General features: G+C 47.9%; 10 non-coding genes across 10 annotated transcripts; all 10 read left to right on the top strand.

The window, feature by feature from the left end:
• Positions 1 to 566: 566 nt before the first annotated feature.
• Positions 567 to 757, top strand: LOC142690343 (U2 spliceosomal RNA). The gene has a single exon (XR_012859128.1). It is a non-coding gene; the product is annotated as a U2 spliceosomal RNA (small nuclear RNA).
• A 1,304-nt stretch (positions 758 to 2,061) lies between these two features.
• Positions 2,062 to 2,252, top strand: LOC142690133 (U2 spliceosomal RNA). Its single transcript, XR_012858938.1, has one exon. It is a non-coding gene; the product is annotated as a U2 spliceosomal RNA (small nuclear RNA).
• Positions 2,253 to 3,536: 1,284 nt separating this feature from the next.
• Positions 3,537 to 3,727, top strand: LOC142690121 (U2 spliceosomal RNA). Its single transcript, XR_012858927.1, has one exon. It is a non-coding gene; the product is annotated as a U2 spliceosomal RNA (small nuclear RNA).
• Positions 3,728 to 5,023: 1,296 nt separating this feature from the next.
• LOC142690109 (U2 spliceosomal RNA) lies at positions 5,024 to 5,214 on the top strand. The gene has a single exon (XR_012858916.1). It is a non-coding gene; the product is annotated as a U2 spliceosomal RNA (small nuclear RNA).
• A 1,284-nt stretch (positions 5,215 to 6,498) lies between these two features.
• Positions 6,499 to 6,689, top strand: LOC142690096 (U2 spliceosomal RNA). The gene has a single exon (XR_012858905.1). It is a non-coding gene; the product is annotated as a U2 spliceosomal RNA (small nuclear RNA).
• Positions 6,690 to 7,973: 1,284 nt separating this feature from the next.
• Positions 7,974 to 8,164, top strand: LOC142690381 (U2 spliceosomal RNA). The gene has a single exon (XR_012859160.1). It is a non-coding gene; the product is annotated as a U2 spliceosomal RNA (small nuclear RNA).
• A 1,280-nt stretch (positions 8,165 to 9,444) lies between these two features.
• Positions 9,445 to 9,635, top strand: LOC142690084 (U2 spliceosomal RNA). Its single transcript, XR_012858894.1, has one exon. It is a non-coding gene; the product is annotated as a U2 spliceosomal RNA (small nuclear RNA).
• Positions 9,636 to 10,927: 1,292 nt separating this feature from the next.
• LOC142690071 (U2 spliceosomal RNA) lies at positions 10,928 to 11,118 on the top strand. Its single transcript, XR_012858883.1, has one exon. It is a non-coding gene; the product is annotated as a U2 spliceosomal RNA (small nuclear RNA).
• Positions 11,119 to 12,410: 1,292 nt separating this feature from the next.
• On the top strand, positions 12,411 to 12,601 carry LOC142690059 (U2 spliceosomal RNA). Its single transcript, XR_012858872.1, has one exon. It is a non-coding gene; the product is annotated as a U2 spliceosomal RNA (small nuclear RNA).
• A 1,296-nt stretch (positions 12,602 to 13,897) lies between these two features.
• LOC142690047 (U2 spliceosomal RNA) lies at positions 13,898 to 14,088 on the top strand. The gene has a single exon (XR_012858861.1). It is a non-coding gene; the product is annotated as a U2 spliceosomal RNA (small nuclear RNA).
• The last annotated feature ends 1,256 nt before the right edge of the window (positions 14,089 to 15,344 follow it).

The following is a 15,344-nucleotide window of genomic DNA, read 5'->3' as shown; positions in this document are numbered from 1 at the left end:
AGACAGCCTGGCGGCCGGCTGTTGCAGTGTTGCCCTCTCAGGCAACACTGAGTGACTGACTGAGCCTCACCGTCTTATATAAAGTTCAGACGGAACTTTGCACGTGTCATAGTGGAGCCCTCAGGATTCCAGAGCCAGCTTTCTGACATCATAATGGGGCCTCAGAGATAAAAGCCTGGGCCCAGGCAGTGTTGGTCAGTGCTGCTCAGCAGGCAGCACTGGACTGGACTGGATTACAGCTGATACAAGGTGTGAAGGAACAAGGGGTGGCTGTGGGCATGCACTTGCTGCCGCTGCCAGTGTTTATCTGCATGGCAGCAGGGCATTTGGGCGTTGCCAGGAAGGCGTTTTTATGTAGATTCCTCCTCTTTCAGCACTGCATTGTGGTGCAAGCAAAAGAAGCAAATCCTGTCTGGCTTCCTCTCCGGCCTTTATTCACCTCCCGTGTAGCTGTGAGTGTGTGAGCCTGCAGGGCCCCATGGAATTGCCTAGAAGTAGGCTGAATCGCTGCAAGGGCTGAACAGCAGTATCGGGCAGGCTCGGGCAACGCGCGGCCCGTTCGGGTTATCGCTTCTCGGCCTTTTGGCTAAGATCAAGTGTAGTATCTGTTCTTATCAGTTTAATATCTGATACGTCCCCTATCTGGGGACCATATATTAAATGGATTTTTAGAACAGGGAGATGGAAATAGAGCTTGCTGTGTCCACTCCACGCATTGACCTGGTATTGCAGTATTTCCAGGACCGGTGCACCCTTTCCTTATGTGTTGACTAAAAGCAGATTCCAAAAGTGTTTTTTGTCTTTGCTATTGTTTCTGTCTTTCTGAAGGGATCTCCCCTTTTAATCCCATTATTTCAACACCTGTTGGACAATGCATGAGTGATAATGAGCTCATTGATTAAATGCAATTAATGAATAGATTGCCACCTCTTGTTGTGTGTCGTCTGTGTTTCTGTGTTTCCGGCATTTCACATTGGAACACCTCATTCACCTTCCTTGTCTTCTCTCCGCCCTCCCTTTTAGGTAAGTTAAAGAGCTGCACCTGAGCCAGCCACTGATTGATTGATTGATTGATTGATTGATTGATTGATTGATTGATTGATTGATTGATTGATTGATTGATGCAGCACAACAGTCAAATAGTGGAGTGGAGTAGGGGAACAGCAAACAGCCAATAAAGCAGCCCGCCCGCTCGCCTGCCCGCCACAATGGACCTACCTGTGTACACTAGATGGATGTGATGGAATGTACTGTCGTCCCTACATTTCAAGAAGAAGTAAGAATTGCAGTTGCAACAAAGCCTTGCTTGCCTACAAAGAGAGCAGCAATTTGGATTTGTTACTATGTTACCTAGAAGAATAACAAACTGTGCAAGGATGGAGGTTGTAGGAGCAAGGAGAAGTTGTCTGTAAAGTTGGTGGATGCCTATTTTCCATTTTGCAGTCCCTTGTCTCCCTCTTGTGGCCTCCTGGAGGCAACTAGCTGTGCAAAAAAAAGACAGCCTGGCGGCCGGCTGTTGCAGTGTTGCCCTCTCAGGCAACACTGAGTGACTGACTGAGCCTCACCGTCTTATATAAAGTTCAGACGGAACTTTGCACGTGTCATAGTGGAGCCCTCAGGATTCCAGAGCCAGCTTTCTGACATCATAATGGGGCCTCAGAGATAAAAGCCTGGGCCCAGGCAGTGTTGGTCAGTGCTGCTCAGCAGGCAGCACTGGACTGGACTGGATTACAGCTGATACAAGGTGTGAAGGAACAAGGGGTGGCTGTGGGCATGCACTTGCTGCCGCTGCCAGTGTTTATCTGCATGGCAGCAGGGCATTTGGGCGTTGCCAGGAAGGCGTTTTTATGTAGATTCCTCCTCTTTCAGCACTGCATTGTGGTGCAAGCAAAAGAAGCAAATCCTGTCTGGCTTCCTCTCCGGCCTTTATTCACCTCCCGTGTAGCTGTGAGTGTGTGAGCCTGCAGGGCCCCATGGAATTGCCTAGAAGTAGGCTGAATCGCTGCAAGGGCTGAACAGCAGTATCGGGCAGGCTCGGGCAACGCGCGGCCCGTTCGGGTTATCGCTTCTCGGCCTTTTGGCTAAGATCAAGTGTAGTATCTGTTCTTATCAGTTTAATATCTGATACGTCCCCTATCTGGGGACCATATATTAAATGGATTTTTAGAACAGGGAGATGGAAATAGAGCTTGCTCTGTCCACTCCACGCATTGACCTGGTATTGCAGTATTTCCAGGACCGGTGCACCCTTTCCTTATGTGTTGACTAAAAGCAGATTCCAAAAGTGTTTTTTGTCTTTGCTATTGTTTCTGTCTTTCTGAAGGGATCTCCCCTTTTAATCCCATTATTTCAACACCTGTTGGACAATGCATGAGTGATAATGAGCTCATTGATTAAATGCAATTAATGAATAGATTGCCACCTCTTGTTGTGTGTCGTCTGTGTTTCTGTGTTTCCGGCATTTCACATTGGAACACCTCATTCACCTTCCTTGTCTTCTCTCCGCCCTCCCTTTTAGGTAAGTTAAAGAGCTGCACCTGAGCCAGCCACTGATTGATTGATTGATTGATTGATTGATTGATTGATTGATTGATTGATGCAGCACAACAGTCAAATAGTGGAGTGGAGTAGGGGAACAGCAAACAGCCAATAAAGCAGCCCGCCCGCTCGCCTGCCCGCCACAATGGACCTACCTGTGTACACTAGATGGATGTGATGGAATGTACTGTCGTCCCTACATTTCAAGAAGAAGTAAGAATTGCAGTTGCAACAAAGCCTTGCTTGCCTACAAAGAGAGCAGCAATTTGGATTTGTTACTATGTTACCTAGAAGAATAACAAACTGTGCAAGGATGGAGGTTGTAGGAGCAAGGAGAAGTTGTCTGTAAAGTTGGTGGATGCCTATTTTCCATTTTGCAGTCCCTTGTCTCCCTCTTGTGGCCTCCTGGAGGCAACTAGCTGTGCAAAAAAAAGACAGCCTGGCGGCCGGCTGTTGCAGTGTTGCCCTCTCAGGCAACACTGAGTGACTGACTGAGCCTCACCGTCTTATATAAAGTTCAGACGGAACTTTGCACGTGTCATAGTGGAGCCCTCAGGATTCCAGAGCCAGCTTTCTGACATCATAATGGGGCCTCAGAGATAAAAGCCTGGGCCCAGGCAGTGTTGGTCAGTGCTGCTCAGCAGGCAGCACTGGACTGGACTGGATTACAGCTGATACAAGGTGTGAAGGAACAAGGGGTGGCTGTGGGCATGCACTTGCTGCCGCTGCCAGTGTTTATCTGCATGGCAGCAGGGCATTTGGGCGTTGCCAGGAAGGCGTTTTTATGTAGATTCCTCCTCTTTCAGCACTGCATTGTGGTGCAAGCAAAAGAAGCAAATCCTGTCTGGCTTCCTCTCCGGCCTTTATTCACCTCCCGTGTAGCTGTGAGTGTGTGAGCCTGCAGGGCCCCATGGAATTGCCTAGAAGTAGGCTGAATCGCTGCAAGGGCTGAACAGCAGTATCGGGCAGGCTCGGGCAACGCGCGGCCCGTTCGGGTTATCGCTTCTCGGCCTTTTGGCTAAGATCAAGTGTAGTATCTGTTCTTATCAGTTTAATATCTGATACGTCCCCTATCTGGGGACCATATATTAAATGGATTTTTAGAACAGGGAGATGGAAATAGAGCTTGCTCTGTCCACTCCACGCATTGACCTGGTATTGCAGTATTTCCAGGACCGGTGCACCCTTTCCTTATGTGTTGACTAAAAGCAGATTCCAAAAGTGTTTTTTGTCTTTGCTATTGTTTCTGTCTTTCTGAAGGGATCTCCCCTTTTAATCCCATTATTTCAACACCTGTTGGACAATGCATGAGTGATAATGAGCTCATTGATTAAATGCAATTAATGAATAGATTGCCACCTCTTGTTGTGTGTCGTCTGTGTTTCTGTGTTTCCGGCATTTCACATTGGAACACCTCATTCACCTTCCTTGTCTTCTCTCCGCCCTCCCTTTTAGGTAAGTTAAAGAGCTGCACCTGAGCCAGCCACTGATTGATTGATTGATTGATTGATTGATTGATTGATTGATTGATTGATTGATTGATTGATGCAGCACAACAGTCAAATAGTGGAGTGGAGTAGGGGAACAGCAAACAGCCAATAAAGCAGCCCGCCCGCTCGCCTGCCCGCCACAATGGACCTACCTGTGTACACTAGATGGATGTGATGGAATGTACTGTCGTCCCTACATTTCAAGAAGAAGTAAGAATTGCAGTTGCAACAAAGCCTTGCTTGCCTACAAAGAGAGCAGCAATTTGGATTTGTTACTATGTTACCTAGAAGAATAACAAACTGTGCAAGGATGGAGGTTGTAGGAGCAAGGAGAAGTTGTCTGTAAAGTTGGTGGATGCCTATTTTCCATTTTGCAGTCCCTTGTCTCCCTCTTGTGGCCTCCTGGAGGCAACTAGCTGTGCAAAAAAAAGACAGCCTGGCGGCCGGCTGTTGCAGTGTTGCCCTCTCAGGCAACACTGAGTGACTGACTGAGCCTCACCGTCTTATATAAAGTTCAGACGGAACTTTGCACGTGTCATAGTGGAGCCCTCAGGATTCCAGAGCCAGCTTTCTGACATCATAATGGGGCCTCAGAGATAAAAGCCTGGGCCCAGGCAGTGTTGGTCAGTGCTGCTCAGCAGGCAGCACTGGACTGGACTGGATTACAGCTGATACAAGGTGTGAAGGAACAAGGGGTGGCTGTGGGCATGCACTTGCTGCCGCTGCCAGTGTTTATCTGCATGGCAGCAGGGCATTTGGGCGTTGCCAGGAAGGCGTTTTTATGTAGATTCCTCCTCTTTCAGCACTGCATTGTGGTGCAAGCAAAAGAAGCAAATCCTGTCTGGCTTCCTCTCCGGCCTTTATTCACCTCCCGTGTAGCTGTGAGTGTGTGAGCCTGCAGGGCCCCATGGAATTGCCTAGAAGTAGGCTGAATCGCTGCAAGGGCTGAACAGCAGTATCGGGCAGGCTCGGGCAACGCGCGGCCCGTTCGGGTTATCGCTTCTCGGCCTTTTGGCTAAGATCAAGTGTAGTATCTGTTCTTATCAGTTTAATATCTGATACGTCCCCTATCTGGGGACCATATATTAAATGGATTTTTAGAACAGGGAGATGGAAATAGAGCTTGCTCTGTCCACTCCACGCATTGACCTGGTATTGCAGTATTTCCAGGACCGGTGCACCCTTTCCTTATGTGTTGACTAAAAGCAGATTCCAAAAGTGTTTTTTGTCTTTGCTATTGTTTCTGTCTTTCTGAAGGGATCTCCCCTTTTAATCCCATTATTTCAACACCTGTTGGACAATGCATGAGTGATAATGAGCTCATTGATTAAATGCAATTAATGAATAGATTGCCACCTCTTGTTGTGTGTCGTCTGTGTTTCTGTGTTTCCGGCATTTCACATTGGAACACCTCATTCACCTTCCTTGTCTTCTCTCCGCCCTCCCTTTTAGGTAAGTTAAAGAGCTGCACCTGAGCCAGCCACTGATTGATTGATTGATTGATTGATTGATTGATTGATTGATTGATTGATGCAGCACAACAGTCAAATAGTGGAGTGGAGTAGGGGAACAGCAAACAGCCAATAAAGCAGCCCGCCCGCTCGCCTGCCCGCCACAATGGACCTACCTGTGTACACTAGATGGATGTGATGGAATGTACTGTCGTCCCTACATTTCAAGAAGAAGTAAGAATTGCAGTTGCAACAAAGCCTTGCTTGCCTACAAAGAGAGCAGCAATTTGGATTTGTTACTATGTTACCTAGAAGAATAACAAACTGTGCAAGGATGGAGGTTGTAGGAGCAAGGAGAAGTTGTCTGTAAAGTTGGTGGATGCCTATTTTCCATTTTGCAGTCCCTTGTCTCCCTCTTGTGGCCTCCTGGAGGCAACTAGCTGTGCAAAAAAAAGACAGCCTGGCGGCCGGCTGTTGCAGTGTTGCCCTCTCAGGCAACACTGAGTGACTGACTGAGCCTCACCGTCTTATATAAAGTTCAGACGGAACTTTGCACGTGTCATAGTGGAGCCCTCAGGATTCCAGAGCCAGCTTTCTGACATCATAATGGGGCCTCAGAGATAAAAGCCTGGGCCCAGGCAGTGTTGGTCAGTGCTGCTCAGCAGGCAGCACTGGACTGGACTGGATTACAGCTGATACAAGGTGTGAAGGAACAAGGGGTGGCTGTGGGCATGCACTTGCTGCCGCTGCCAGTGTTTATCTGCATGGCAGCAGGGCATTTGGGCGTTGCCAGGAAGGCGTTTTTATGTAGATTCCTCCTCTTTCAGCACTGCATTGTGGTGCAAGCAAAAGAAGCAAATCCTGTCTGGCTTCCTCTCCGGCCTTTATTCACCTCCCGTGTAGCTGTGAGTGTGTGAGCCTGCAGGGCCCCATGGAATTGCCTAGAAGTAGGCTGAATCGCTGCAAGGGCTGAACAGCAGTATCGGGCAGGCTCGGGCAACGCGCGGCCCGTTCGGGTTATCGCTTCTCGGCCTTTTGGCTAAGATCAAGTGTAGTATCTGTTCTTATCAGTTTAATATCTGATACGTCCCCTATCTGGGGACCATATATTAAATGGATTTTTAGAACAGGGAGATGGAAATAGAGCTTGCTCTGTCCACTCCACGCATTGACCTGGTATTGCAGTATTTCCAGGACCGGTGCACCCTTTCCTTATGTGTTGACTAAAAGCAGATTCCAAAAGTGTTTTTTGTCTTTGCTATTGTTTCTGTCTTTCTGAAGGGATCTCCCCTTTTAATCCCATTATTTCAACACCTGTTGGACAATGCATGAGTGATAATGAGCTCATTGATTAAATGCAATTAATGAATAGATTGCCACCTCTTGTTGTGTGTCGTCTGTGTTTCTGTGTTTCCGGCATTTCACATTGGAACACCTCATTCACCTTCCTTGTCTTCTCTCCGCCCTCCCTTTTAGGTAAGTTAAAGAGCTGCACCTGAGCCAGCCACTGATTGATTGATTGATTGATTGATTGATTGATTGATTGATTGATTGATGCAGCACAACAGTCAAATAGTGGAGTGGAGTAGGGGAACAGCAAACAGCCAATAAAGCAGCCCGCCCGCTCGCCTGCCCGCCACAATGGACCTACCTGTGTACACTAGATGGATGTGATGGAATGTACTGTCGTCCCTACATTTCAAGAAGAAGTAAGAATTGCAGTTGCAACAAAGCCTTGCTTGCCTACAAAGAGAGCAGCAATTTGGATTTGTTACTATGTTACCTAGAAGAATAACAAACTGTGCAAGGATGGAGGTTGTAGGAGCAAGGAGAAGTTGTCTGTAAAGTTGGTGGATGCCTATTTTCCATTTTGCAGTCCCTTGTCTCCCTCTTGTGGCCTCCTGGAGGCAACTAGCTGTGCAAAAAAAAGACAGCCTGGCGGCCGGCTGTTGCAGTGTTGCCCTCTCAGGCAACACTGAGTGACTGACTGAGCCTCACCGTCTTATATAAAGTTCAGACGGAACTTTGCACGTGTCATAGTGGAGCCCTCAGGATTCCAGAGCCAGCTTTCTGACATCATAATGGGGCCTCAGAGATAAAAGCCTGGGCCCAGGCAGTGTTGGTCAGTGCTGCTCAGCAGGCAGCACTGGACTGGACTGGATTACAGCTGATACAAGGTGTGAAGGAACAAGGGGTGGCTGTGGGCATGCACTTGCTGCCACTGCCAGTGTTTATCTGCATGGCAGCAGGGCATTTGGGCGTTGCCAGGAAGGCGTTTTTATGTAGATTCCTCCTCTTTCAGCACTGCATTGTGGTGCAAGCAAAAGAAGCAAATCCTGTCTGGCTTCCTCTCTGGCCTTTATTCACCTCCCGTGTAGCTGTGAGTGTGTGAGCCTGCAGGGCCCCATGAAATTGCCTAGAAGTAGGCTGAATCGCTGCAAGGGCTGAACAGCAGTATCGGGCAGGCTCGGGCAACGCGCGGCCCGTTCGGGTTATAGCTTCTCGGCCTTTTGGCTAAGATCAAGTGTAGTATCTGTTCTTATCAGTTTAATATCTGATACGTCCCCTATCTGGGGACCATATATTAAATGGATTTTTAGAACAGGGAGATGGAAATAGAGCTTGCTCTGTCCACTCCACGCATTGACCTGGTATTGCAGTATTTCCAGGACCGGTGCACCCTTTCCTTATGTGTTGACTAAAAGCAGATTCCAAAAGTGTTTTTTGTCTTTGCTATTGTTTCTGTCTTTCTGAAGGGATCTCCCCTTTTAATCCCATTATTTCAACACCTGTTGGACAATGCATGAGTGATAATGAGCTCATTGATTAAATGCAATTAATGAATAGATTGCCACCTCTTGTTGTGTGTCGTCTGTGTTTCTGTGTTTCCGGCATTTCACATTGGAACACCTCATTCACCTTCCTTGTCTTCTCTCCGCCCTCCCTTTTAGGTAAGTTAAAGAGCTGCACCTGAGCCAGCCACTGATTGATTGATTGATTGATTGATTGATTGATTGATTGATTGATGCAGCACAACAGTCAAATAGTGGAGTGGAGTAGGGGAACAGCAAACAGCCAATAAAGCAGCCCGCCCGCTCGCCTGCCCGCCACAATGGACCTACCTGTGTACACTAGATGGATGTGATGGAATGTACTGTCGTCCCTACATTTCAAGAAGAAGTAAGAATTGCAGTTGCAACAAAGCCTTGCTTGCCTACAAAGAGAGCAGCAATTTGGATTTGTTACTATGTTACCTAGAAGAATAACAAACTGTGCAAGGATGGAGGTTGTAGGAGCAAGGAGAAGTTGTCTGTAAAGTTGGTGGATGCCTATTTTCCATTTTGCAGTCCCTTGTCTCCCTCTTGTGGCCTCCTGGAGGCAACTAGCTGTGCAAAAAAAAGACAGCCTGGCGGCCGGCTGTTGCAGTGTTGCCCTCTCAGGCAACACTGAGTGACTGACTGAGCCTCACCGTCTTATATAAAGTTCAGACGGAACTTTGCACGTGTCATAGTGGAGCCCTCAGGATTCCAGAGCCAGCTTTCTGACATCATAATGGGGCCTCAGAGATAAAAGCCTGGGCCCAGGCAGTGTTGGTCAGTGCTGCTCAGCAGGCAGCACTGGACTGGACTGGATTACAGCTGATACAAGGTGTGAAGGAACAAGGGGTGGCTGTGGGCATGCACTTGCTGCCGCTGCCAGTGTTTATCTGCATGGCAGCAGGGCATTTGGGCGTTGCCAGGAAGGCGTTTTTATGTAGATTCCTCCTCTTTCAGCACTGCATTGTGGTGCAAGCAAAAGAAGCAAATCCTGTCTGGCTTCCTCTCCGGCCTTTATTCACCTCCCGTGTAGCTGTGAGTGTGTGAGCCTGCAGGGCCCCATGGAATTGCCTAGAAGTAGGCTGAATCGCTGCAAGGGCTGAACAGCAGTATCGGGCAGGCTCGGGCAACGCGCGGCCCGTTCGGGTTATCGCTTCTCGGCCTTTTGGCTAAGATCAAGTGTAGTATCTGTTCTTATCAGTTTAATATCTGATACGTCCCCTATCTGGGGACCATATATTAAATGGATTTTTAGAACAGGGAGATGGAAATAGAGCTTGCTCTGTCCACTCCACGCATTGACCTGGTATTGCAGTATTTCCAGGACCGGTGCACCCTTTCCTTATGTGTTGACTAAAAGCAGATTCCAAAAGTGTTTTTTGTCTTTGCTATTGTTTCTGTCTTTCTGAAGGGATCTCCCCTTTTAATCCCATTATTTCAACACCTGTTGGACAATGCATGAGTGATAATGAGCTCATTGATTAAATGCAATTAATGAATAGATTGCCACCTCTTGTTGTGTGTCGTCTGTGTTTCTGTGTTTCCGGCATTTCACATTGGAACACCTCATTCACCTTCCTTGTCTTCTCTCCGCCCTCCCTTTTAGGTAAGTTAAAGAGCTGCACCTGAGCCAGCCACTGATTGATTGATTGATTGATTGATTGATTGATTGATTGATTGATTGATTGATTGATTGCAGCACAACAGTCAAATAGTGGAGTGGAGTAGGGGAACAGCAAACAGCCAATAAAGCAGCCCGCCCGCTCGCCTGCCCGCCACAATGGACCTACCTGTGTACACTAGATGGATGTGATGGAATGTACTGTCGTCCCTACATTTCAAGAAGAAGTAAGAATTGCAGTTGCAACAAAGCCTTGCTTGCCTACAAAGAGAGCAGCAATTTGGATTTGTTACTATGTTACCTAGAAGAATAACAAACTGTGCAAGGATGGAGGTTGTAGGAGCAAGGAGAAGTTGTCTGTAAAGTTGGTGGATGCCTATTTTCCATTTTGCAGTCCTTTGTCTCCCTCTTGTGGCCTCCTGGAGGCAACTAGCTGTGCAAAAAAAAGACAGCTGGCGGCCGGCTGTTGCAGTGTTGCCCTCTCAGGCAACACTGAGTGACTGACTGAGCCTCACCGTCTTATATAAAGTTCAGACGGAACTTTGCACGTGTCATAGTGGAGCCCTCAGGATTCCAGAGCCAGCTTTCTGACATCATAATGGGGCCTCAGAGATAAAAGCCTGGGCCCAGGCAGTGTTGGTCAGTGCTGCTCAGCAGGCAGCACTGGACTGGACTGGATTACAGCTGATACAAGGTGTGAAGGAACAAGGGGTGGCTGTGGGCATGCACTTGCTGCCGCTGCCAGTGTTTATCTGCATGGCAGCAGGGCATTTGGGCGTTGCCAGGAAGGCGTTTTTATGTAGATTCCTCCTCTTTCAGCACTGCATTGTGGTGCAAGCAAAAGAAGCAAATCCTGTCTGGCTTCCTCTCCGGCCTTTATTCACCTCCCGTGTAGCTGTGAGTGTGTGAGCCTGCAGGGCCCCATGGAATTGCCTAGAAGTAGGCTGAATCGCTGCAAGGGCTGAACAGCAGTATCGGGCAGGCTCGGGCAACGCGCGGCCCGTTCGGGTTATCGCTTCTCGGCCTTTTGGCTAAGATCAAGTGTAGTATCTGTTCTTATCAGTTTAATATCTGATACGTCCCCTATCTGGGGACCATATATTAAATGGATTTTTAGAACAGGGAGATGGAAATAGAGCTTGCTCTGTCCACTCCACGCATTGACCTGGTATTGCAGTATTTCCAGGACCGGTGCACCCTTTCCTTATGTGTTGACTAAAAGCAGATTCCAAAAGTGTTTTTTGTCTTTGCTATTGTTTCTGTCTTTCTGAAGGGATCTCCCCTTTTAATCCCATTATTTCAACACCTGTTGGACAATGCATGAGTGATAATGAGCTCATTGATTAAATGCAATTAATGAATAGATTGCCACCTCTTGTTGTGTGTCGTCTGTGTTTCTGTGTTTCCGGCATTTCACATTGGAACACCTCATTCACCTTCCTTGTCTTCTCTCCGCCCTCCCTTTTAGGTAAGTTAAAGAGCTGCACCTGAGCCAGCCACTGATTGATTGATTGATTGATTGATTGATTGATTGATTGATTGATTGATTGATTGATGCAGCACAACAGTCAAATAGTGGAGTGGAGTAGGGGAACAGCAAACAGCCAATAAAGCAGCCCGCCCGCTCGCCTGCCCGCCACAATGGACCTACCTGTGTACACTAGATGGATGTGATGGAATGTACTGTCGTCCCTACATTTCAAGAAGAAGTAAGAATTGCAGTTGCAACAAAGCCTTGCTTGCCTACAAAGAGAGCAGCAATTTGGATTTGTTACTATGTTACCTAGAAGAATAACAAACTGTGCAAGGATGGAGGTTGTAGGAGCAAGGAGAAGTTGTCTGTAAAGTTGGTGGATGCCTATTTTCCATTTTGCAGTCCCTTGTCTCCCTCTTGTGGCCTCCTGGAGGCAACTAGCTGTGCAAAAAAAAGACAGCCTGGCGGCCGGCTGTTGCAGTGTTGCCCTCTCAGGCAACACTGAGTGACTGACTGAGCCTCACCGTCTTATATAAAGTTCAGACGGAACTTTGCACGTGTCATAGTGGAGCCCTCAGGATTCCAGAGCCAGCTTTCTGACATCATAATGGGGCCTCAGAGATAAAAGCCTGGGCCCAGGCAGTGTTGGTCAGTGCTGCTCAGCAGGCAGCACTGGACTGGACTGGATTACAGCTGATACAAGGTGTGAAGGAACAAGGGGTGGCTGTGGGCATGCACTTGCTGCCGCTGCCAGTGTTTATCTGCATGGCAGCAGGGCATTTGGGCGTTGCCAGGAAGGCGTTTTTATGTAGATTCCTCCTCTTTCAGCACTGCATTGTGGTGCAAGCAAAAGAAGCAAATCCTGTCTGGCTTCCTCTCCGGCCTTTATTCACCTCCCGTGTAGCTGTGAGTGTGTGAGCCTGCAGGGCCCCATGGAATTGCCTAGAAGTAGGCTGAATCGCTGCAAGGGCTGAACAGCAGTATCGGGCAGGCTCGGGCAACGCGCGGCCCGTTCGGGTTATCGCTTCTCGGCCTTTTGGCTAAGATCAAGTGTAGTATCTGTTCTTATCAGTTTAATATCTGATACGTCCCCTATCTGGGGACCATATATTAAATGGATTTTTAGAACAGGGAGATGGAAATAGAGCTTGCTCTGTCCACTCCACGCATTGACCTGGTATTGCAGTATTTCCAGGACCGGTGCACCCTTTCCTTATGTGTTGACTAAAAGCAGATTCCAAAAGTGTTTTTTGTCTTTGCTATTGTTTCTGTCTTTCTGAAGGGATCTCCCCTTTTAATCCCATTATTTCAACACCTGTTGGACAATGCATGAGTGATAATGAGCTCATTGATTAAATGCAATTAATGAATAGATTGCCACCTCTTGTTGTGTGTCGTCTGTGTTTCTGTGTTTCCGGCATTTCACATTGGAACACCTCATTCACCTTCCTTGTCTTCTCTCCGCCCTCCCTTTTAGGTAAGTTAAAGAGCTGCACCTGAGCCAGCCACTGATTGATTGATTGATTGATTGATTGATTGATTGATTGATTGATTGATTGATTGATTGATGCAGCACAACAGTCAAATAGTGGAGTGGAGTAGGGGAACAGCAAACAGCCAATAAAGCAGCCCGCCCGCTCGCCTGCCCGCCACAATGGACCTACCTGTGTACACTAGATGGATGTGATGGAATGTACTGTCGTCCCTACATTTCAAGAAGAAGTAAGAATTGCAGTTGCAACAAAGCCTTGCTTGCCTACAAAGAGAGCAGCAATTTGGATTTGTTACTATGTTACCTAGAAGAATAACAAACTGTGCAAGGATGGAGGTTGTAGGAGCAAGGAGAAGTTGTCTGTAAAGTTGGTGGATGCCTATTTTCCATTTTGCAGTCCCTTGTCTCCCTCTTGTGGCCTCCTGGAGGCAACTAGCTGTGCAAAAAAAAGACAGCCTGGCGGCCGGCTGTTGCAGTGTTGCCCTCTCAGGCAACACTGAGTGACTGACTGAGCCTCACCGTCTTATATAAAGTTCAGACGGAACTTTGCACGTGTCATAGTGGAGCCCTCAGGATTCCAGAGCCAGCTTTCTGACATCATAATGGGGCCTCAGAGATAAAAGCCTGGGCCCAGGCAGTGTTGGTCAGTGCTGCTCAGCAGGCAGCACTGGACTGGACTGGATTACAGCTGATACAAGGTGTGAAGGAACAAGGGGTGGCTGTGGGCATGCACTTGCTGCCGCTGCCAGTGTTTATCTGCATGGCAGCAGGGCATTTGGGCGTTGCCAGGAAGGCGTTTTTATGTAGATTCCTCCTCTTTCAGCACTGCATTGTGGTGCAAGCAAAAGAAGCAAATCCTGTCTGGCTTCCTCTCCGGCCTTTATTCACCTCCCGTGTAGCTGTGAGTGTGTGAGCCTGCAGGGCCCCATGGAATTGCCTAGAAGTAGGCTGAATCGCTGCAAGGGCTGAACAGCAGTATCGGGCAGGCTCGGGCAACGCGCGGCCCGTTCGGGTTATCGCTTCTCGGCCTTTTGGCTAAGATCAAGTGTAGTATCTGTTCTTATCAGTTTAATATCTGATACGTCCCCTATCTGGGGACCATATATTAAATGGATTTTTAGAACAGGGAGATGGAAATAGAGCTTGCTCTGTCCACTCCACGCATTGACCTGGTATTGCAGTATTTCCAGGACCGGTGCACCCTTTCCTTATGTGTTGACTAAAAGCAGATTCCAAAAGTGTTTTTTGTCTTTGCTATTGTTTCTGTCTTTCTGAAGGGATCTCCCCTTTTAATCCCATTATTTCAACACCTGTTGGACAATGCATGAGTGATAATGAGCTCATTGATTAAATGCAATTAATGAATAGATTGCCACCTCTTGTTGTGTGTCGTCTGTGTTTCTGTGTTTCCGGCATTTCACATTGGAACACCTCATTCACCTTCCTTGTCTTCTCTCCGCCCTCCCTTTTAGGTAAGTTAAAGAGCTGCACCTGAGCCAGCCACTGATTGATTGATTGATTGATTGATTGATTGATTGATTGATTGATTGATTGATTGATTGATTGATGCAGCACAACAGTCAAATAGTGGAGTGGAGTAGGGGAACAGCAAACAGCCAATAAAGCAGCCCGCCCGCTCGCCTGCCCGCCACAATGGACCTACCTGTGTACACTAGATGGATGTGATGGAATGTACTGTCGTCCCTACATTTCAAGAAGAAGTAAGAATTGCAGTTGCAACAAAGCCTTGCTTGCCTACAAAGAGAGCAGCAATTTGGATTTGTTACTATGTTACCTAGAAGAATAACAAACTGTGCAAGGATGGAGGTTGTAGGAGCAAGGAGAAGTTGTCTGTAAAGTTGGTGGATGCCTATTTTCCATTTTGCAGTCCCTTGTCTCCCTCTTGTGGCCTCCTGGAGGCAACTAGCTGTGCAAAAAAAAGACAGCCTGGCGGCCGGCTGTTGCAGTGTTGCCCTCTCAGGCAACACTGAGTGACTGACTGAGCCTCACCGTCTTATATAAAGTTCAGACGGAACTTTGCACGTGTCATAGTGGAGCCCTCAGGATTCCAGAGCCAGCTTTCTGACATCATAATGGGGCCTCAGAGATAAAAGCCTGGGCCCAGGCAGTGTTGGTCAGTGCTGCTCAGCAGGCAGCACTGGACTGGACTGGATTACAGCTGATACAAGGTGTGAAGGAACAAGGGGTGGCTGTGGGCATGCACTTGCTGCCGCTGCCAGTGTTTATCTGCATGGCAGCAGGGCATTTGGGCGTTGCCAGGAAGGCGTTTTTATGTAGATTCCTCCTCTTTCAGCACTGCATTGTGGTGCAAGCAAAAGAAGCAAATCCTGTCTGGCTTCCTCTCCGGCCTTTATTCACCTCCCGTGTAGCTGTGAGTGTGTGAGCCTGCAGGGCCCCATGGAATTGCCTAGAAGTAGGCTGAATCGCTGCAAGGGCTGAAC

The sequence above is a fragment of the Rhinoderma darwinii genome, assembly GCF_050947455.1.
Source record: "Rhinoderma darwinii isolate aRhiDar2 chromosome 5 unlocalized genomic scaffold, aRhiDar2.hap1 SUPER_5_unloc_33, whole genome shotgun sequence".
NCBI lineage: Eukaryota > Metazoa > Chordata > Amphibia > Anura > Rhinodermatidae > Rhinoderma > Rhinoderma darwinii.
This window is presented reverse-complemented; position numbering and strand designations above follow the sequence as displayed.